Source organism: Martes martes (assembly GCF_963455335.1).
Source record: "Martes martes genome assembly, chromosome: 1".
Classification (NCBI taxonomy): domain Eukaryota; kingdom Metazoa; phylum Chordata; class Mammalia; order Carnivora; family Mustelidae; genus Martes; species Martes martes.
The window spans coordinates 83,433,313-83,456,295 of NC_137888.1; positions in this window are offsets into that span (position 1 = coordinate 83,433,313).

Below are 22,983 nucleotides of genomic sequence, written 5' to 3' on the forward strand. Positions count from 1 at the left end.
ACTCTTCTTGGGAATCTAGTGGACTTTCTATCCACCTGGAAACCTAGGCAAACTGAGATTATTAGCAAAAATTTCAAGTCAAGGCCCTCATGAATATGAGTCACAGACCATAAAGCTTTCTAAGTTGTCAGTACTTCTTTTAAGAGTCCTAGTAATACTGGGGTGGGGGAGAGGAGAGGGAATGGGAACATGGTAGATGTGTGTGGTGTAATTTCGTTGCAAATGCAAATTAGTTTTCCTGTCATTTGTTAGCAAGCCCACTGTTTATAATAACTGTTCATAATGAATCAGGCTGATATTTTGTTCGTACATTTTCCCTTGAGGCTTTAATAACTCTGCTTCTGTGTTTTATGGTTACACATTGTGGAATGAGACTCTGGTGGAAACACAATCCTATTTTATAGCCTCTGTAGAAATGAGAGGCAGAAAAAAAAACAGCAAGGGAAGCAAATCAGTGGTCAGAAAGAGTTCCGAGAGAGAGGGGTGCTCCTCCAGCTAGGTATGGAAAGTATATGGGAAATGTGAAGGATGGCTCAGAAATTGTCCATCAATAAAGTGGCTGAGCGGAATTAGAAAATATAACAAAGGCTCTTGGGATTGGTTAGGTGGAAACCTTGGGTGACCTAAAATGAATAGTTGTACAGTTCAGCAAATAGTTACTGATAACCTACGACTTCCCAGAACCTTCATAAGCTCTAAAGCTGCATTATCCAGTATGATAGCCATTAGTCACATGTGCCTATTTGAATTTAAATTACTTAAATATCTAACTAATTAAAAATTCAGTTCCTAGGTTACACAAGTCACATTTCAAGTGATGGGGCTATGATAGAAGTATGTCAACATACTCTTGCAGGGGTTGAGGCTAGGGTAAGGAGACTTAAAAAGGATGGTGGCCAAATTAGAGGATGAAGGAAAAGCAGCTCTTCAGAAAAGACTTCAGAGTGGATATAGAAATGACCTAAGTCATAAAGGTGAGTGGGTTTTCCCAGGTGGTCAAAGGTAGAGGAGAGCATTATAAGAGGAAGCAGATAAGCAAATCAAGAAAGTGTGAAGTAGGGGCGCTTGGCTGGCTCAGTCATTAAGTGTCTGCCTTCAGGCAGGTCGTGATTCCAGGGTCCTGGGATTGAGCCCCACATCTGGCTCTCTGCTCAGCGGGAAACCTGCTTCTCTGTCTCCCACTCCCCCTGCTTGTGTTCTCTCTCTTGCTGTCAAATAAATAAATAAAATCATAAAAAGAAAGGAAGGAAGATAGAAGGAAGGAAGGAAGGAAGTGTGAAGTAGTGTGGACTGTTCAGAAAAATGCTTACGGTTTAGTATGGCTGAAGAGTGCAGCCAGAACGGAGCTCAGGGAGGTAGGTGGGGCCAGACTGGGAGCATTTGGGCACTACACCACAGGTTGGGGACTTTGTCTTTTGGGCAATGAAAAGACAGTGAAGGGTTTTGAACAGGAGAGTGAATTATATGGTCAGATTTATATGAATTGGAATGGGAAAAGTTTAGAGTTTGTTGTCAAAGCATCAGTGTTTTAAATGCAGCACATTTCGCTATGTCTTTGGCCAGGTCATTTAATTTTCTGAGTCTCAGTTTCCTCATTTATAAAATGAGGCTTATTTCCATCTCATAGGAATGATAAGAGGCTGAAATTATATAATGTATGTAAAGCAGTCAGTATAGTCCCTGGTACATAATATGTGTCTAACAAATCTTAAATCCTTTTTTTTTGCCTATTGTTGCAAAGGAAACAAAACAACTGATGTCCATTTGAGCCCTCAGAGATACGTTGATATCTTAATTAACTAATGTCCCTTAATGTTGAGTGAGAGTGGGAATGTATAGATGAGTAGGACAAGAACACAAGTAGCTATGGTATTACCCACCCCCCCCAAGCACAATCTCTCCTACCCAAGGTGATATTCTAAGCTACGTGGTAGTTCTAGCATCAGATAACCTGTGTGGGAGAGGGGGTGTTTGTTGGGGATTAGTTTTCAGTGAGGGATTGGGCAAGCTTAAAAGCAGAAACTTGATGGGGCCAAGAAGATCATGCTGACAAAAAGAAAGAAAATTAAGGTGGTCCCTGGTACAGTTATGAGGTAGAAAGAGATGAAGTCTTTAGCAAAACACCTACTAAACTTCCCTAGAGACTCTCCTGGGGGTCCTTACTGGAAGGTTGTATGAAGGAAGGACATGATGCATTCTGTGTGAGGAGTACAAGTGATGCAGAACATGGTCTGTGGAGTCAGTTGGATTTCATATTTATTTATATAAAAATCGTCTCTACTCCAATTTTATGACAAATCCTACTTCTTTCTATGGCCATCATCCCGCTTCCAGTTTTTTCTCTCCAACATTTCCTGTTTTCTCTTAACTGCTGAAAATTGCATTTAGACTATACATAAGACCTTAGTCCTGGTTGTAAATCTATAGCAGTGTTTCCCATTTGAAGACCCTCAACTCCCACATATCAGTGGAAGAAAAAGTGGGGGCACAAGGACCCTTAATAATTTTTTCAAAGACCCTTTGGCTAGAGTTCTCTCAAGTCAGAGGTGATGGCTATGGTTATATGTCCTATTGATTGAAAGGTCTCGATTGATTGACTAGATTTGTTTACCACTGATTAACAAAACATTGGAAAGTTAATTTTTGGAATGTGTCATTAATGCATAAAATCTTTCAAAAACCTTGCGGAGTTGAAATGAATACTAGCAGGTAAACAGACAGGAGTCACTGGCCCATAGCAGGACTATTGTGGGACATGGAGAGAGAAAACCAGTTCACCATGTTTTCTTTAAGATTGTTGAAAGATGACCTCAATTTTATATATTTTTCTCCTGATTGTGGGGGTAGACTGTTACTAAAGCATGCATATATCAAGAATGCCTTTTTCTATTTCTAATCATTGTTTAGATATGTAATTGGAGAGATGGTATCCCATAAGATTGCACACTAGTCTAGAAATTGTCATGAGAAATGTGGTAAGAATAGCAGATAACTCTAGGTCCGTAAACATATGGACCTAAAATTCCAGACCTAAATTTTCTTCAAGTCAAATTAGAAATTTGTTTCTGTTTCTTCTTTCAGTGTGTTGAGGTATTTTGATAAATACTCAACTTAGAACATTCCACTTAAAAATTTTAATCTTTGTAGATTTATAGTATTGCAATTCCACTGTCAAAATGACAGATACTGATACATATTTTAGGGTAATCTTATATGATTATTTTTCAGTGTACCATATCAATCAATGCCCTGACAAGTCATAAAATGTTACAGCTCACAAAGAGCCAGTAAATACCCAATTTTCCAGGTACAGCAGAAGAACTATAAATTAAATTGATTACATAACTATAAAATAATTAGTCCAGTATTTCCAGCAACTTTGTTTGAGAACTTCTCTGCCACAGATCACTATTTGAAAATGAACTGGTATGTATTAATTCTGGTTTCACACACTGTGCTTGAGTTTTTACATTTTTTTTATGTCTCAATATCTCACCTCTCCTCCCTTCCTCAAGATGAATTCATTTCTTCCTCTGGCTTCAACAATTTTATTTATGCTGATCATTTCTAAATTTATATCTTCTACCCAGACATCTCTTTCCTTATACAGATCCATATGCCCCAGTGCCCACAAGGCATGACTTGGATGGGATCTCTCATTATAAACAGACCCTGAGACAGGAGTTTGAATGCAAGTAGTTAATTTGGGAGGATATCCCAGAAAGCTCCACAGAGGAATGAGGAAATGATATAGGAATCAAGGATTTATCATGAAGCAGATTACAACTTGTGTGCAACTGGACTTCAGTCCTGATGGGGCACTCTGGGAGATAGTATAGAAGGCGTCTTAGATTTATCCTCCCCCAGAGGGAGGAGGGGACATGGTGGAGTATGAATCCCTCAACTGCCTTTGTCATGGCCAGAAGACAGCTCCAGAGACTAACTCTTCATCATGTTGGTTTGGATATCCATGCACATAAGAGAGAGGAAACTTAGGTAAAAAGTCACAAGTTCACGCCCAAGAGGTTATGGTCAGGGTACCACAGTGTCTGGGGCTGCCATTTTCCATGGAAATGTCATATAGATCCATCAAGCTCTTGGCATCCAAACTTGGTTCCCCAAACTTGTTTTTTCTCCATACCCTAAGGAATGTGCTACAGTTTACTCCTTGATCCAGACAGAAACCCATCCCACCATTTCCTTTTCAGGGCCTGAATCTTACCAGCTTTACCTCAGTAGATCCTAAATGTCCTTTCCCCCCGCCCCCCTTAGCACTGGTTACATTATTTTAGACCTTCATTATTTTCCCCACATTTTCCTGTTTTGCTTTTCTAACCAGTCTCTCTACTGGTCATACCCTCTACCAGCCTTACTCCTTCCAGATGTGAAAGTTCAAGAACCAGTAAGCGAGGATGAGTTCCAAAACATACATCTGACCATGTCTTTTCTCTGCTTAAAATCATTAAAGATGTCCAGGGTGAGGTTTAAATTCCCTCGAGAGGCTGTTCATGGTGTTGCCATTTTCATCCCATGTCACTTTTCTACCTCACCATGCACCCAGGCCACCCTGAGCTGCTTCAGTTTTAGGACTTTTGCATAGAATCTGCCCAATCCTGGTTCATCTGTGAGGTATCCCCCCCTGAGGGTTCCTTATCCTGACTCCTCACCTGGCAGTGGCTGTACTTGCTCACATCCCTTAACACTAGTATTATTGACTACTTATTTGTCCATCTCCTCAACTCAGCTCTAAGTGCCCCCAAAGCAGAGTTTCTCTATTAGTCTCAATCTCTAGTACCTAACACAGTACCTACTCTTAATAGATGCTTGATAAATAGTTGTTGAATTAATTATTTTGCCAAAATTATCTTCTTTACTCCTCAAAGGTGTCCTATGACATTGTATTATTATCTTTGCCTTACAGATAAAGATTTTGTGCTCAGGTAGATTAAACACCTTGCTCAAGATCACAGAGCTAAAAAATTATCAAATCAGGATTTGAATTCAGATCTGCCCCTAAAGCCCATATTCTTTCCATTAAATCATCCTAATATTTACCATTGCAAAACACTAAACATTTTCTCTGTTTCACAATTTGAGAATTTAAAAAACTATGAGTTTAAAAAACTATGAATTTAAAGATTTTTTTTCCTGGAAATTAATGTATTCACAGTTAGCTTCTTCTAGAAATGAAATTTTCAGCTACCAGGAGTACAGTCCTGCAAGGTTTGGTAGAGAGTTCACTGAGAGTAGCCTGTGACTTTGTAGTGGAACTTTTATTTTATGTATGGGGGTTAGATCATGGAAATGAATATCCATGGTTAAATTGTGATGCCTCTGAGCTTGTGGAATTTAAATAAGCATCAGTCAGTTTGACAGTCAAGAGGATATATGTGAGGGCCTAGGGGGTGGGCAGGGTGAGGAGATTTGGAAATATAAGCAGTAAATTTTCATACATCACTGATTGTGGAAGTGAAATGATTATCCATCAATTACAAAGCAGTTAAATGGATATGTTTCTGGGTTTTTACTGCACTGTTTATGGATCCTAGTATCTTGCAAGATCTACTTATACACCACAGTCCATGCTTGACAGTCAGTATCAGTTTCAGTATGCTGGAAATTCAGAGTGCTCATTGGATTTAGAAATAAATAAGCAATAAAAGAGGAGATGGTACTGAGAGAACATTACTTTTGAAATAAAGCATATACCTTGGAAATTATAAGGAAATAATTTTCTAAGATAAATTCAGGTCAGCCTCACATGAGGATTTTTTTCTTTTTGTTTTTGCCTTTATATTGTGGAACTTAAAATATAAACTTACTTATTTACAGAAGGCGTTAAATTATCTATAAATCCAAAGTTGCAGATGTATGATTTTTTTACATCCATTTAAACTCTGGGTCAGTTGGCTCTCCGGTGCAAAATATAACACTTGGAAGATTCAAATATTGTATGAGAATTTATGAGAAAAACTAAATGAGAAAATGAATGTAAGACATTAATATAGTACATTGACTATATAAATAATTGATGCATGTTTGCTATAATTATCATTAATATTATTATCAAAAAGACAATTACCAAATGAAAACTTGTTCTTCTACAATGCTGATTTTAGTCAGTGCTCAACTATTAGCAGTTACCCTCTCTTTTTTTTTTTTTTAAAGATTTTATTTATTTATTTGACAGAGAGAGATCACAGTAGACAGAGAGGTAGGCAGAGAGAGAGAGAGAGAGAGGGAAGCGGGCTCCCTGCTGAGAAGAGAGCCCGATGCGGGACTTGATCCCAGGACCCTGAGATCATGACCTGAGCCGAAGGCAGCAGCTTAACCCACTGAGCCACCCAGGCGCCCCAGTTACCCTCTCTTTAACACATGCACACATGCACGAACACACACACACACTCCCAATTGACTTTTCCCATGAGACTGAAATTAAATTTGTGATTTATCAAATACTCACAATTCAATCCTGAAAGAACACAGCAGATATGAGTGATTCAAAAAAGATACTAAAAACTAGTCTTGTTCTTATGGACCTTATAATACCTGCTTTAAAGGTATTGATCTGAATTCAACCTTTAAGTTGAATTTTTATGCTAGTCTGATATCATCAACATGTGATAGGATCCTTTTTCCTTCTACTCTGTCTGTAAGAAAATTATATCATATTTAATTGGAAAGTACAGAAAGTACTAATATTCATGCTGTTTCTCAAGTAAACGTTGAAATTTAAAAAGTAATTAACAGATCTTTAGTTGTGATAGGCAGGGCTTATGGACCAAATGCTTAATTCTGAATTCCCAGAATAAATGACATCCTTCTAGTGAACCAGAAAAGATAATAAATATAAAAGAAAGCAAATATTAAAAACATACCTACCAGTTTTGAAACATGCACTCAATAGCTTACTCAAATACACTGCTGAAGATCATGTTCTGTGGAGGAAAAAATCCAGTATTATATACCCCCTAAACTTGTAAAGCCGTAAGAGATTATATCATTCAAGAATCAGCTTGAAATATTTCATGTGGAAATATTGCTTGATAATATCTTCCCATTCTAATTTGGCCGTCCAGATCATCTGAAGTGTATAAAGAAGTTGTGGGTGAGACTGACCAGTTTTTGCAATGGTCTAGGGGAGAGGCAAGTGAAGATAATCTGCAAAGATCATGGATCTAAAAGAGACAACTGTATATTGGGTTTGATATGGTACCTGCTAGACCTTCAGCCTTGCCCCAGGACCAGTGCTGGCAAATCCTGTCCTTTCTTTTTTAAAAAAAAAATAATTATTTAAATTCAAGTATAATTAATATAGAGTATATATTAGTTTCAGGTACAATACAATGATTCAACAATTCTATACATTGCTCAGTACTCTTAATCCTCTTCACCTATTTCACCCATCCCACTGCCCACCTCCCTTCTGGCAACTATCAGTTTTTTCTCTATAGTTAAGTTGGGTTTTTGATTTGTCTCTCTTTTTTTAATTCATTGATTTTGTTTCTTAGATTCTATGGATGGACACATGGGTTGCTTCCATATTTTGGTTATTGTAAATAATGCTAGAATAAACATATGGATGCATATATCTTTTTGAATTAGTGTTTTCATTTTCTTTGGGTAAATATCTAGTAATGGAATTACTGGATTATATGATAGTGCTATTTTTAGGTTTTTGAGGAACCTCTATACTGTTCTCCACTTACACTGTAAGTAGTTGGACCAGTTTACATTCCCACCAACAGTGCACGAGGGTCCCCTTTTCTCTAAATCTTTGCAAACAATTGTTGTTTCTTATGGTTTTTATTTTAACCATTCTAACAGGTACAAGGTGATATCTCAGTGTGGTTTTTATTAGCATTTCCCTAGTGATGAGTGGTGTTGAGCATCTTTTCATGTGTCTGTTTGCCATCCATATGTCTTCTTTGGAGAAATGTCTGTTCTTGACTTGTGTTCATTTTTAATTGGATTATTTGAATTTTGGCTGTTGAATTGTACAAGTTCCTTATATATTTTGGATACTAACCCTTTATTGGGTATGTCATTTGAAAATTTCTTCTCCCATTCTGTAGATTACATTTTAGTTTTCTTGATTGTTTCCTTTGCTGTCCAGAAGCTTTTTATTTGATGTAGTCCCAATAGTTTATTTTTACTTTTGTTTCCCTTGCTTCAGAGGACCTATCTAGAAAAAAATTTGTTATGGCTGATGTCAAGAAGTTACTGCCTCTATTCTCTTCTAGGATTTTTATGTTTTCGGGTCTCATATTTATGTCTTTAATCCATTTTGAATTTATTTTTGTGTATGGTGTAAGAAAGTGGTCCAGTCTCATTCTTTTATATGTTGCTGTCCAGTTTTCCCAATGCCATTCACTGAAGAGACTATCTTTATTCCATTGTATATTCTTTCCTGCTTTGTGGAAGATTAATTGAGCATATAGTTGTGCATTCATTTCTGGGTTTTCTCTTCTGTTCTATTGATCTATGTGTCTGTTTTTATGCCAGTACCATACTCTTTTGATTACTACAACTTCCTGATTTAACTTGAAGTCTGGAATTGCGATACCTCCAGCTTTGCTCTTTTCTTTTTCAAGATTGCTTTGGTCACTCAGGGTATTTTGTGTTTTCATACAAATTTTAGAATTGTTCTAGTTCTGTGAAAAATGGTGTTGCTATTTGATAGGAATTGCATTAAATGTGTAGATTGTTTTGGGTAGTATATACATTTTAGCAATTTATTTTTTCCATTTTTTTGGAATTATTTATTCTTCCAATATTTATTCTTCCAATATTTATTCTTCCAATCCATGACTGTGGAATGTCTTTTTATTTCTTTGTATCACCTTCATTTTCTTTCATCAGAATTTTATAATTCTCAGAGTATAGGTCTTTCATCTCTTTGGTTAGGTTTATTTCTATGTATCATATTATATTTGGTACAAAATGTATAAATGGGTTCAATTCCTTGATTTCTCTTTCTGCAACTTCATTATTGGTGTATAAAAATACAGTAGATTTCCGTACATTGATTTTGTATCCTGCAACTTTACTGAATTTGTTTATCAGTTCTAGAAGTTTTTTGGTGGGATCTTTTGGGTTTTCTATAAGTAGTATCATGTCATCTGCAAATAGTGAAAATTTTACTTCTTTCTTACTGACTTGGATTCCTTTCATTTCTTTTTTTTGTCTGATTGCTGTGGCTAGGTCTTCCAGTACTATGATGAAAGAAGTGGTGAGAATGGACATTCTTGTCTTGTTCCTTACCTTAGGAAAGAAGTTCTCAGATTTTCCCCATTAAGGATGAAAACTAGCTGTGGTTTTTTTTTTTAATATATGGACTTTATGATATTTCATATATGAACATTATGTTCCTTCTACACCTACTTTGTTAAAAGATTTTTATCATGAATTGTTGTTATATCTTGTCAAATGCTTTTTCTGCATCTATTGAAATGATCATATGGTTCTTATCCTTTATCTTATTGATATGATGTATCATGCTTGATTGATTTATAAATATTAAACCACACTTGCATCCCAGGAATAAATCCTACTTAACATGGTGAATGGTTTTTTTTAATGTATTGTTGGATTCCGTTTGTTAGTATTTTGTTGAGGTTTTTTTTTGCATATATGTTCATCAGACATATTGGCCTATAGACCTCTTTTTTGTGGTATATTTATCTGGTTTTGATATTGAAGTAATGCTGGCATCATAGCATAAATTTGGAAGTTTTCCCTCCTTTTCTATTTTTTTGGAATAACTTGAGAAGAATAGGTATTAACTCTTCTTTAAGTGTTTGGTAGTATTTGCCCGTGAAGCCATTTGGTCCTGGACTTTTGTTTTTTGGGAGTTTTTTGATTATTGATTCAATTTCTTTGCTAGTAATTGGTCTTTTCAAATTTTCAATTTCAACCATTCTGGTAGGTTGTATTTCTAGGAATTTCTCCATTTTTTCTATGTTCTTCAATTTGTGGTATGTAGTTTTTCATAATACTCTCTTACTATATTTTTGTGTTGTTGCATTTCTCCTCTCCTATTTGTGATTTTATTTATTTGAGTCCTTCCTCTTTTTTTTTTTTTTTTTTTAGTAAGTTTGTCTAGAGGTTTATTGATTTTGTTGATTTTTTTTTCAAAGAATCAGTTCCTGGTTTCATCAGTCTCTTCTATTGTTTTTTTAGTTTCCATATCATTTATTATTTCCTTCCTTCTGCTGACTTTAGGTTTTGTTTGTTCTTTTGCTAGCTCCTTTAGGTGTAAGTTTATTTATTTATTTATTTTAATTTTTAATTTTTTTTATTTTCAGCATAACAGTATTCATTGTTTTTGCACCACACCCAGTGCTCCATGCAATACGTGCCCTCCCTAATACTCACCACCTCATTCCCCCAACCTCCCACCCCCCGCCCCTTCAAAACCCTCAGTTGTTTTTCAGAGTCCATAGTCTCTCATGGTTCACCTCCCCTTCCAATTTCCCTCAACTCCCTTCTTCTCTCCATCTCCCCATGTCCTCCATGTTATTTGTTATGCTCCACAAATAAGTGAAACCATATGATAATTGACTCTCTCTGCTTGACTTATTTCACTCAGCATAATTTCTTCCAGTCCTGCCCATGTTGCTACAAAAGTTGGGTATTCATCCTTTCTGATGGAGGCATAATACTCCATAGTGTATATGGACCACATCTTCCTTATCCATTCATCCATTGAAGGGCATCTTGGTTCTTTCCACGGTTTGGCGACTGTGGCCATTGCTGCTATAAACATGGGGTACAGATGGCCCTTCTTTTCACTACATCTGTATCTTTGGGGTAAATACCCAGTAGTGCAATTGCAGGGTCATAGGGAAGCTCTATTTTTAATTTCCTGAGGACTCTCCACACTGTTCTCCAAAGTGGCTGCACCAACTTGCATTCCCACCAACAGTGTAAGAGGGTTCCCCTTTCTCCACATCCTCTCCAACACACATTGTTTCCTGTCTTGCTAGTTTTGGCCATTCTAACTGGCATAAGGTGGTATCTCAATGTGGTTTTAATAAAACTGGCAGCATCACGTTACCTGATTTCAAGCTTTACTACAAAGCTGTGATCACCAAGACAGCATAGTATAAAAACAGACATAAAAACAGACACATAGACCAGTGGAATAAAAACAGACTGGCATAAAAACAGACACATAGACCAGTGGAACAGAGTAGAGAGCCCAGATATGGACCCTCAACTCTATGGTCAAATAATCTTCTACAAAACAGGAAAAAATATCCAGTGGAAAAATGACAGTCTCTTCAATAAATGGTGCTGGGAAAACTGGACAGCTATATGTAGAAGAATGAAACTTGACCATTCTCTTACACCGTACACAAAGATAAACTCGAAATGGATAAAAGACCTCAACATGAGACAGGAATCCATCAGAATCCTAGAGGAGAACATAGGCAGTAACCTCTTCGATATCAGCCACAGCAACTTCTTTCAAGATATGTCTCCAAAGGCAAAGGAAACAAAAGCGAAAATGAACTTTTGGGACTTAATCAAGATCAAAAGCTTCTGCACAGCAAAGGAAACAGTCAACAAAACAAAGAGGCAACCCATGGAATGGGAGAAGATATTTGCAAATGACAGTACAGACAAAAGGTTGATATCCAGGATCTATAAAGAACTCCTCAAACTCAACACACACAAAACAGATAATCATATCAAAAAATGGGCAGAAGATATGAACAGACACTTCTCCAATGAAGACATACAAATGGCTACCAGACACATGAAAAAATGTTCATCATCACTAGCCATTAGGTGTAAGTTTAGATTGTTCATTTCAGATTTTTCTTGCTTCTTGGGATAGGCCTGTGTTGCTATAAACTTCCCTTTTAAAACCACTTTTGCTGTGTCCCAAGGGTTTTGAACCATTGTATTTTCATTTGTTTCCATGGGATTTTTTATTTCTTCTTTGATTTCTTGATGACCCATTCATTGTTTAGTAGCAGATTATTTAGTTTCTGTGTATTTGTGGTCTTTCCACTTTTTTCTTGTGATTAACTTCTACTTTCATAGTGTTGTGCTCCAAAAAGATGCATGGTATGACTTGGGTCAATTTTGAATTTGTTGAGACTTGTTTTGTGGGCTAATATGTGATACATTCTGGAGAATGTTCCATGTGCACTTGAAAAGAATGTGTATTCTGTTTCAGGATGAAATGTTCTGAATATATCTGGTTTTTAAAAATAATTCATTTATTTCTTTGAGAGAGCATGAGAGGGAAAGGACAAGCAGGCAGAATGGCAGGCAGAGGGAGAAGCAGACTCCTTTCTAGCTGAGCAGGGAGCCCAGTGTAGGACTCAATCGCAAGACCCTGGGATCAAGACCTGAGCTGAAGGCAGACTTAACCAACTAAGCCACCCAGGATCACTGAATAGATCTGTTAAATCAGTCTCTTCCAGTGTGTCATTCAAAGTCATTGTTTCCTTATTGATTTTTTTGTTTAGATGATCTGTCCATTGATGTAACTGGGAGATAAAGTCCACTATTTTTGTATTATTGATTAGTTCCTTTATGTTTGTTATTAACTGTTTTATGTATTTGAGTGATCCCACTTGGGTACATAAATATTTACAATTGTTATATCTTTTTATTGGATTGTCCCCTTTATTATAATGTAGTGTCCTTCTTTGTCTCTTGTTATACTCCTTGTTTTAATGTCTATTTTGTTTGATATAAAAACTTCCGTTTGGGCTTTCTTTTACCATTCATTTGCATGATAAATGTTTCTCCATCCCCCTCATTTCCAATTTTCAAGTTTCTTTAAGGTAAAATGAGTCTCTTGAAGCAGCAGATAGTTGGGTTCTTTTTTACCATCCATTCTGTCACCCTATGCCTTTTCATTGGAGTGTTTAGTCCATTTACATTCAGAGTAAGAATTGATAGATGTGTATTTATTGCCACTTTTGTTACCTGTTTTGTGATTGTTCCTGAAGATTTTCTCTGATCCTTTCTTGTCTTTTTCTATTTCATGACTTGCTAGTTTTCTTTAATGACATATTTGGATGTCTGTCTCTTTAGTCTTTGCATATTTTAGTGTTTTTTGATCTGTGGTTACCATTAGGTTTGTATATAACACCTTCTGCATATAATAGTCTATATTAAGTTGTTGGTTATGTAAATTTGAACCCATCATTTATCCCTCTCTTTCTCACATTTAAGGTATATGGTGTCATATTTTATTTCCTTTAAATTTGTGAGTTACTTGCCTGATATTTTACAAAAATATTTATTTTTGCTGCTTTTGTGTTTCCTACCTGCATACTGTCACCTTTGGTCTTTCCTTTCTACTCAGAGTCCCCTTTAATGTCTCTTGCAGGGCTGGTTTAGTGGTCATGAATTCCTTTAGTTTTTGTTTGTATGGGAAACTCTTTATCTCTCCTTCTATTCTGAATTACAGCCTTGCTGGACTGAGCATTCTTAGCTGCAGATTTTTCTCACCCAGCACTTTGAATATATCATGCGCCTGCCTCTGGCTTGAAAAGTTTCTACTGAGAAATCCCCTGGTAAACTTATGGGGTTTCTCTTGTATTTAACTGTCTTCTTTTGTCTTGCTGTTTTAAATTTTTTTCTTTAGCACTGTATTTTTTTATGATCTTAATTTATGTGAGGGAACGAGAAGGAGAGCGAGCACAAGCAGGGGGAGCAGTAGAAGGAAAGAGTGAGGTAGGCTCCCCACTGAGCTGGGAGCCCGATATGGGGCTCTATCCCAGGACCCTGGGATCATGACCTTAGTTGAAGACAGATGCTTAACCAACTGAGCCACCCAGGCACCCCTCTTTATCACTGTATTTTGCCATTTTAATTATTATATGTCTTGGTGTGGATCTGCTTTTGTTGATTTTGTTGGGATTCTCTGTTCCTTTTCGATTTAGATATCTGTTTTCTTCCCCCAGATTAGGGAAGTTTTCAGATATTATCTCTTCAAATAAATTTTCTGCGCCCTTTTACCTCTCTTTTTCTTCTGTGACTGTATAGTGAGAATGTTATTACATTTGAGAGTCACTGAGTTTCCTTAGTCTATACTTGTTTTGAGTAATTTTTTTTTCTCTCTTGTTCCAGTTGATTACTCTCCATTACTTTGTCTTCTAGGTCATTAATTCATTCCACTTCTTCCAGCATGTTGTTCATTCTATCAAGCATGTTTCTCATTTCATTTATTGAGCCCTTTATCTCTGCTAAGGTATTCCTTATCTCTCTGTTAAGGATCTCACTGATGTTCTCCACTCTTTTCTCAAGTCCACTGAGTATCCTTATGATCAGTGCTTTAAATCCTCTATCAGGCATGTTACTTATATCTATTTCACTTAGCCCTCTGGCCATGACATTGTCTTATTCTTTCATTTGGGACAAATTCTTCTGTCTTCTCATTTTTTCTAAGTCTTTGTGCATGTTTCTGGGTGTTAGAAAAGTCAGCCACTTCTGTTCTTGAGGGTAATGGCCTTATGGAGAAGAGGTCTATAGTGTCCTACAGTATAGGGTCCTCTGCTCTCCAGGGACTGGCATTTCCTGGAGACCCTCCAAAGTGTGCTGTATATGCTCTGCTGTTGTGACCTGGCTGCTTTATCCTTCAGGGTAGTTGTCTGCAGAGACTCTTATTGCCTGTTGTGGACAGTGTTTGGTTCCTGGCCTGAATGTAGTGAGTTTTAACTAGGTATGCTCTGGTCTGCTTATGAAATGAGACCTGTCACCACTGCTGCCAGAACTCAGGTCCTGCACAACTCTCAGGTTGGAAAACATGTTGTGGGAAGGGATTTTGTCCAGTCTTCTGGGAGAGGGGCCCCCTGTTCTGAGACTAAGGCAAGCATCACTGGGAAGGGTGGTTCCACAGGAGGGTGGGGGGAAGGGCTTAGTGTAAGCAAGTTAGGTAGTAAGTGTCAGCACTGTACTAGTCTTGCAGGTGGCTCTGTGTTTATCCTGAGGGGTTGGGGAGGGAAATGGCCCCTGCCATTCCCATTTTTCCAGGAGGGATTTCTCTGTGAATGCTGCCTTTAAACTGGGACATGCTCTGAGATGAGCAAATAACCTCCCTTTCATGAGCCCCAGGTGCTCTTCAGGTCACTGTTTCTACACTGTATGTTCATGGGCCACTTGCCTGCCTTCTCTGCAAGAGTAGCCTCAATGTTTCTGGGCTCTCCCTAAGCCAAGCCTGCTGACTTTTAGAACTCCAGACCTTAAGCCCCATTGGTTGCAAGAACTCGTGAAATTCAGCCCCTCTTGTTTTCCCAGCTAACTGCAATGGGTATTTGTTTTCTCCATGTACTTCCCTGTGTGTTAGTCTGTTTCTTGCCCCTGTCTGTGACCACAGCTCCTTCCCTGCCCCAGTGACCACAATCCATTTCAAGAAGATATTTCTACAACAATTTCAGTCTATCAGGTACTATTTGTGGAATGCTATGGATAGAATGCTTTCCTTGTTATTATCAACATTGCACATGCCAAATTTGTGCTGTGAAGGTGTGTATATATCACAGGTCCTATGTAGAATGGAAATTGAAGTGTATAATAAATTATCAAGTGGAGTTTCTTTTTTATGGATAAAATTTAAATGTTTTTATCAATTCTTTAATTTTTAAATAAAAGATCTGCTGCTATTTGGAAAATAACTCTAATAAGCCTTTAACATTGTTTCATTTTTTAAAGATTTTATTTAATTATTTATCTATTTATATTTTTTTAAGATTTTATTTATTTATTTGACAGACAGAGATCAAAAGTAGGCAGAGCAGCAGGCAGAGAGAGAGGGGGAAGCAGGCTCCCTGCTGAGCAGAGAGCCCGATGTGGGGCTCAATCCCTGGACCCTGAGATCATGACCTGAGCTGAAGGCAGAGGCCTAACCCACTGAGCCACCCAGGCACCCCAAGATTTTATTTATTTATTTGAGAGAACAAAAGAGCAAGAGAGAGAGCACGAGTGGGGGAGTGGGGCAGAGGGAGAGGGATAAGCAGCCTTCCCACAGATCAGGGAGCCCACTGTGGGGCTTGATCCCAAGACCCTGGAGTCATGACCTGACCCAAAGGCAGATGCTTAACTGATTAAGCCACACAGATGCTTCAGTGCTTCAAAATTATTTTAAAGCAAGGTGGGTTATCTAAACACACACACACACACACACACACACACACACACACACACACACACATGTTGAGTTTCATCTTGGTTTCTAATGCCATTCTCCAATAAAGGGAAAAGTATGAAAAAGATGAGGGGACAGAGAGAGGAGTAACTTTACAGTGGAGAAACCTGGCAAGCACTACCTCAACCAGGTGGTCAAGATTCACCTCAAGAGTAGTAAGTCTTGTTGATACTATGTACTCTCGATATGATGTGCTGAAGTAGCATTTTATGTCTGCAGTATTCCTCCCAAAAGACACAACCACAGATAAACATCAGTAACATCCCAGTAGAGGGACATTTAACAAAATACTTGACCAGTACCTCTCAAAACTCTCAAGATCATCAAAAATAAGGAAGGTCTGAAAAACTGTCACAACCAAAAGGAGCTTAAAGAGAAATGACAGCTAGCTGTAATGTGGCATCTTGGATAAGATACTGAGGCAGAAAAAAAGTATATTAGGTAAAAACTAAGAAAATATGAACAAAATATAAATTGTAGCTAATAATAATGTATCTATGTTCATTTATTAATGTGACAAACATACCATACTAGTGTAAGATGTTAATAGTAAGGAAAACTGGGTGTGAGATATGGGAACTCCATACTATTTTTATAATTTTTCTACAAATATAAACTATTCTAAAATAAACAAGTCTATTTAAGAAAAATATTAAATTGCAGTGATATAAAGTAAGGAAAAATAATAAAAACAAGTTAAAAGACAAAGCCAAATACTGGAAACAGATTTTTTAAAGAGAGAAAATTACAGTGATACTAAATAATTGTAGCAGTTGAGAAAACCAGTCCAAACTAAAAATCATTTGACTATTGCTAAGTATGTCTCATTATGATCATTAATATTTTACCTTTACATGTTTAGAGCTGGATGTCCTCAAGGAATTACCTAGGACTGCCTAAGACAATGGTAGGAAGGTTCAAATGCCAGTCTTATGGATTGAAGGTCCAGTTTATTTGACAGCATTCTCTCTTTGTCTCTGTCTCTGTCCTTTCTCTCTCTCACTCACTCTCTTTTAGTTATACACTGTGTGTGTGTGGTGGGGGGGGGGTACATTTGATCCTTGCTGTGGTTTCTTGTTCTGTCTTCCTGCTGCTTCTTTCTAGACCCTCATCCATCACCCCCACCCTTTGTACCTCTGGCTACACAAAAGAAGTCTGCTATTTCTTTGAGCAAATCAGAAAAGGAGCATGGACAGAGAAAGGATAAAGGAGGGCCTGGCCAGTGAGGATCGGTCTTAGAGGTCACTTAAGAGGAAGCTGGCTAAGAACGTTTGAGAAATTTCCTGAAACCACTGATTCAGAGAGAATGAAAAATACTATTAGTAGCATTAAAAAATGAGGGATAAACAACATTTCATTGTTTTCTTTAAGCAAAAAAAAATCAAGAAAAGATTTGATTGGATTTTGATAAAGCTGAAATGGCTTCTAGTCGCAACTCTCTCTCCCTCTCTCTCTAACTCTGTCTCTTATATTTTATGGTTTCTCTTGAGAGAAACGATGACATCCCATTTCTGGTTCATATGTTTTAGAAAAAAAAAAGAAAGCATATTGTCAGTCATGTAATTGATATACAGTGCTTCTTGACATGTCTATTTTTAATTAAAACACATTTTAATTAAAAAAGGAGAGAGCAGTTTTAAGAAGAGAAGCTCTCTGCCAGATGGTGATTCCTAATTTACCTCAAATGTGTTGGGAGCCACATGATTCATTTTTGATTAGCTTGGGTTTGTGCATTGTAGAGAATAGCAATTTTATTATAAAAAAATAACCACCCACAGCACCCCTTTCTAAGTGAGGTAACTAGGTGTATAGGGGCATAGTCATTGACATTAGTGAATGTGTCATACAGATATTCACTTGGAAATTCTAATGGTGTGAGTAAGATTTTTGTGTAAAACTTCAATGCATGTACTAGTGCTTTTGTTAATAAATACAACCCCTGCAATATCAGATTTAAGTTTGCAAATGCAGGATCACATTTGAGTGCCAGGCCTCAGAGCTAAGAAATACTGTTGCCAGGGTTTCCCCCTCACAGGGCTTCAGGTAAAGGAGGATAGAGAAATAATACTGTTCCTCCCTTACTTTTTTCCAAAGACTTATACCTCACTGGCTTCATGACCAAATCTGAATTCCTCACAAGCTCTGTCCTCCACACATACAAATATTTCACATGTTCCACATTTACTTACTGTAGTACGTATATACATTACCATATGATAGTACTGTGTTTAGTATACTGTAGTAGACTATAGTAAGTATAGTTCTACCTACATAGACTATACTGAGAGAAAACAAGGTAGACCACAGGATAGTAGTTGTTCCAAAGAATTTCTCCCCAGTTAGAGTGGCAGAATGAAACTAAAACTGAAACATTCTAATTCACAATTATAGCATGTACTTAAGTTAAGCCTAAATTATCAAATTTTAAGTATCAGAAGAAACCAGCAGTAGCATTCCCTGGATGTAGCTTGGGTAAGCCAATTAATCTCTAGGTGTCTATTTCCCACTGAAAACAAATAATAATACCTACCTCCTATAATAATTGTAAGGAACGATTGGAATAATGACATTTAAGACAATTTGTAATGGTCAAATAGCATAATATAATTTATTAATAGTGAATTCAACAAAAATTGCTTTTCTTGGATTTGAATATTCTACTGTGCAAAAAAAGTCCCATGGCATAATACTGACTGGAAGAGATTATGCTGAGTGAAATAAGTCAAACAGAGAAAGTCAAGTATCATATGGTTTCACTTATTGGTGGAGCATAACAAATAATATACAGGACAAGGGTAGATGGAGAGGAGAAGGGAGTTGAGGGAAATTGGAAGGGGAGGTGAACCATGAGAGACTATGGACTCTGAAAAACAACCTGAGGGTTTTGAAGGGGCGGGGTGGGAGGGTGGGGGAACCAGGTGGTGGGTATTAGGGAGGGCACAGATTGCATGGAGCACTGGGTGTGGTGAAAAAACTATGAATACTGTTACGCTGAAAATAAATAAAAAATTGGAGAAAAAAAAAAAAGTCCCATGGCATTGATAGTGTTTGTTTTTTAATATCCTCTGTGAGACTAAGGAGGAATGAAGCAAAAGAGAAAATGGTCCAGGTATTTTGGGATCTTAAATGAACCTAAATAGTTATTTTAACCATTTATAATTTTAATCATTCATGAGACACTCCTTTTTCTTGCCTAGGTTCAGTTCCTGAGTCATGTTCAAAATAGCTCTAAAAATGAGAATATAAATTGAATGCATTGTCAAAAACAACCATAACTTTCAAAACAAGATGTCATTTTATTTAAAATTCTGTGATGAAATATATCCCAATTTGAAAAGAGGAAATTGTTTAATACAGTCAATGAGAAGATTGTTCTTTCTAGTGTCTTTTAAAGAATGTTTTGGTATTTAAACACTGAGCATCTGACTGCAATTTTAAGAAACAATAAGGTTAAGATACTGCATTGATTCTTGCAAGGTGTTATAACATAGTGAGATAAAATTGACTGACAAGTAATAGAAACAACAAATTTCAAACTTAAAGACTTTCAATAATAATAAAAATTTAATCCTCTTTTAACTCAAATTCATTTGTGACCAACACCTTATATTTTCCATTGAATTTTGGATGCAGCAAAGATACCACATACCCCACATCACAGAATTTATCAATGATGAAAATAGTGTGAGAAGGAGGAGTAGGAAAGTTAAGTATATTTAAGTGTACCTTTTAGATAGAAGTCAGCTATTTGACAGGTGTCACATATATCTTGAGGTTAGTTAACATTAATCTTGCCAAAACACTGTTTTACTTCTAAATATTAAAGTGTATTTACACAAAGGCTATAAAGACATGGCTCATTACTTTTACCAAAATGCAGTTGATATGACACTGCTGTAATTTATCTATCTAACTCCTACTTTTTATATTAGTTTACTTTGCATTGGCATGATTTCTAAAGTGTTCAGATCTTTTAAATTTGCATTTCAAAGTAGCTATAAAATATGTATTCCATTGCAAAACATTAGCATAAAGCGATTCGGTATTATATATTCTGTCGGAAATGCCAGGAAGAATTCCACAACTATTGCATTTCCATCTGGCAGCATCTTCCTACACTGAATATTTGCATAAATATTTCAGCAATAAAGTAAAATTATGAAACATAAACTCTTTAGGTTATATTCCAAATTGATAACCTCTTCAAAATTTAATAAGCAAAGGAACTATGCAATTGCAAGGAAATTACTATGGTGCTTTCCACCTATTTTGAACTGTCCTGGGGAAATAGTTCCTTCCTCAATACATATTTCATTCATATCTTACTCTTTTTGTCCATAAGGAATGAGTGCTCAGTGGTTGAAAAAATGAATTCCTACCCAATATAGGTATGAATGTTTAAGTAGTCTGGCTGCCTTTTCCAGAACATTATTCAGCCTGAATGAGAGTTACGTGCTGAGTTAATGACAGGTGACTGTCGTGGAATTGGGTTATTATAGAGCAAGAACCTTCTATTTTATTTAAATGAATGCCATCTTTTTTACTGCAAAGATAACACTCATCCTCAGAGCTGTGTTTTTCAGGATTGGCAAAGATTGGTGTGCTAACCAAATTTCCAGAAGCTCATTTATTTTTCACCAGTGTTTTCACCCACATTGTAGAGATGTTCATATTTTCAAGTGTAAGTGAAGATAGAGATAGGGAGTTTTATATGTACTTTAATAATCTAACTCTGCAAGTATTGTTTTACATTAAGAGATGGCCAGGAGTCCCTCGTTGCAGACAGACAGAACTGAGTATCAATTTGGCTCTGCTTTTTATTGATTTTGTGACCTTGGGTAAGTTCTTTAAAATCGTTCTGCTCATCTTGAAAAAAGTAGTAACAGTAATACCAGTTAGTGGGGTTGTTCTACAAATAAAGGGAGATGATGAAAGTCAAGTGCTCACTCCAGTGCCTGGCATGGATAAAGGTTGAGAAAATGTGAGGTATTACTATTTAAAATATTCTTGCTCTTAATAACATTGAGTTATTACCTATATGTCCTTACTATTATATACAATTATGTGTGATTTATTTATTTATTTATTTTAAAAGATTGTTTATTTATTTATTTGAGAGAGAGAGAAAGTGTGTACACGTGAGCAGGTGGGGCAGCAGAGGGAGAGGGAGAAGCAGACTCCCCATGGAGGGTAGAGCCCATCGTGGGGCTCTATCCCAGAACCTGGGGATCATGACTTGAATGGAAGGCAGACACTTAACCAACTGAGCCACCCAGGGGCCCTTCTTTATCACTATATTTTAACATTTTTCATATCTTTGTATAAGGTACTTTTTCTTAATCAGTGTATGGATTTTTTAAAAAATAAAATGAAAATAACCTTGAAAATATTCATCAATTTTTTCCAAGAAATTCAGATAAAAACATTAGGTAGTCTTATTTTGAAAATAAACATTTAAGATATTAAGTTCATCATAAGAAAAATATTAATTTTCTCTAGTTTTTTTTCATGTCACCATTTTAAATTAAAAGTGAAGGGAAAAATCAAAACAGACTATCAAGTTTAATAGACCTAATTTTACATTTTAGGATAAATACAACACAATCAAAATTTTCTTACTAGACAATCTCTGATTTTACACATAAAATATTTTCATCATTAGATTCATAAATTTATTTAAAGAAAAACAAAAGTAGCTTAAACTATATGAGATACTGTGTCATTGCAGAATGAATGTGAGCTTTGAGATTGAAGGAGCTGGGTTTTAAATATTAACTGTCCCACTTTCTTGTTTCTCTGAGTTTCAATTTTCTAACTTTGTAGAGCTATTATGAGATTAAAATGAGATGATATTAAATGCGATTATATATGTAAAGCATCTAAGAGTTAGGCACAAAGTGCTTAATGAATGGCAACTATTAAGTCTGGACTTTGGAAATCTGAGGAGTTTTATTTTGGATGCAATACTTACTAGGTGAATACTTTTAGACAAATCAGTTTAGCTTTCAGAACTTCCACTTGCTTATTTAAAACTGATTGATAGTACTTGCAGAGTTTTGAAGGTTATTAAGTAGTAATAGCATATAAAGCACAACTCCTATGAATTTTATGTATGGTGTGATCTTAGTATGATTTCTCTATTCTACTGTAGATAGTATTTGGGTAGTCACAAAAAGTGCTGCTACAACATGTCTTTTGTTGCACATACACATGAATTTCTATCAAGTAAATCCTAGGAGTAGGGTTGCTAGGTAATGGGATGTGTGTAGCACAATGATAGCCATGTAGTAGGTAATAATTTTTAAGATTTTATTTATTTATTTGACAGAGAGAGAGAGAGAGAGTGCACACAGTAGGGGGAGCAGCAGGCAGAGGGAGAAGGAGAAGCAGGACCCCCACTAAGCAGGGAGCCCCTTGTGGAACTCAATCCTTGGATCCTGGAATCATGACCTGAGCCGAAGGCAGCTGCTTAATGGACTCAGCCACCCAGGCACCCATGTAGTAGGTAATCATTAAATGATAGCTCATAATTTAGTTTGATAGTGGTATTCAGAGTTGACAAAATAGGAAAAATACTTGTCGAACAAACCAGCCAACCAACCCTATGAACAGTTCCTGAGACCTTCCTGCACTTACAGCTCTACAGAGCTGAGCATATACAGATTTTAATTTACTGATACAAAGTTAAAGAGAGAGAGATCTTAAGTACAGATCTTTTAGCATTTACTTCATCAAGGCAATCTTTGTAATAAATGAGAATAGCTTCTCCATCCAGAATTTATTTTATTTATCTTCTGTCTAGTAAACTA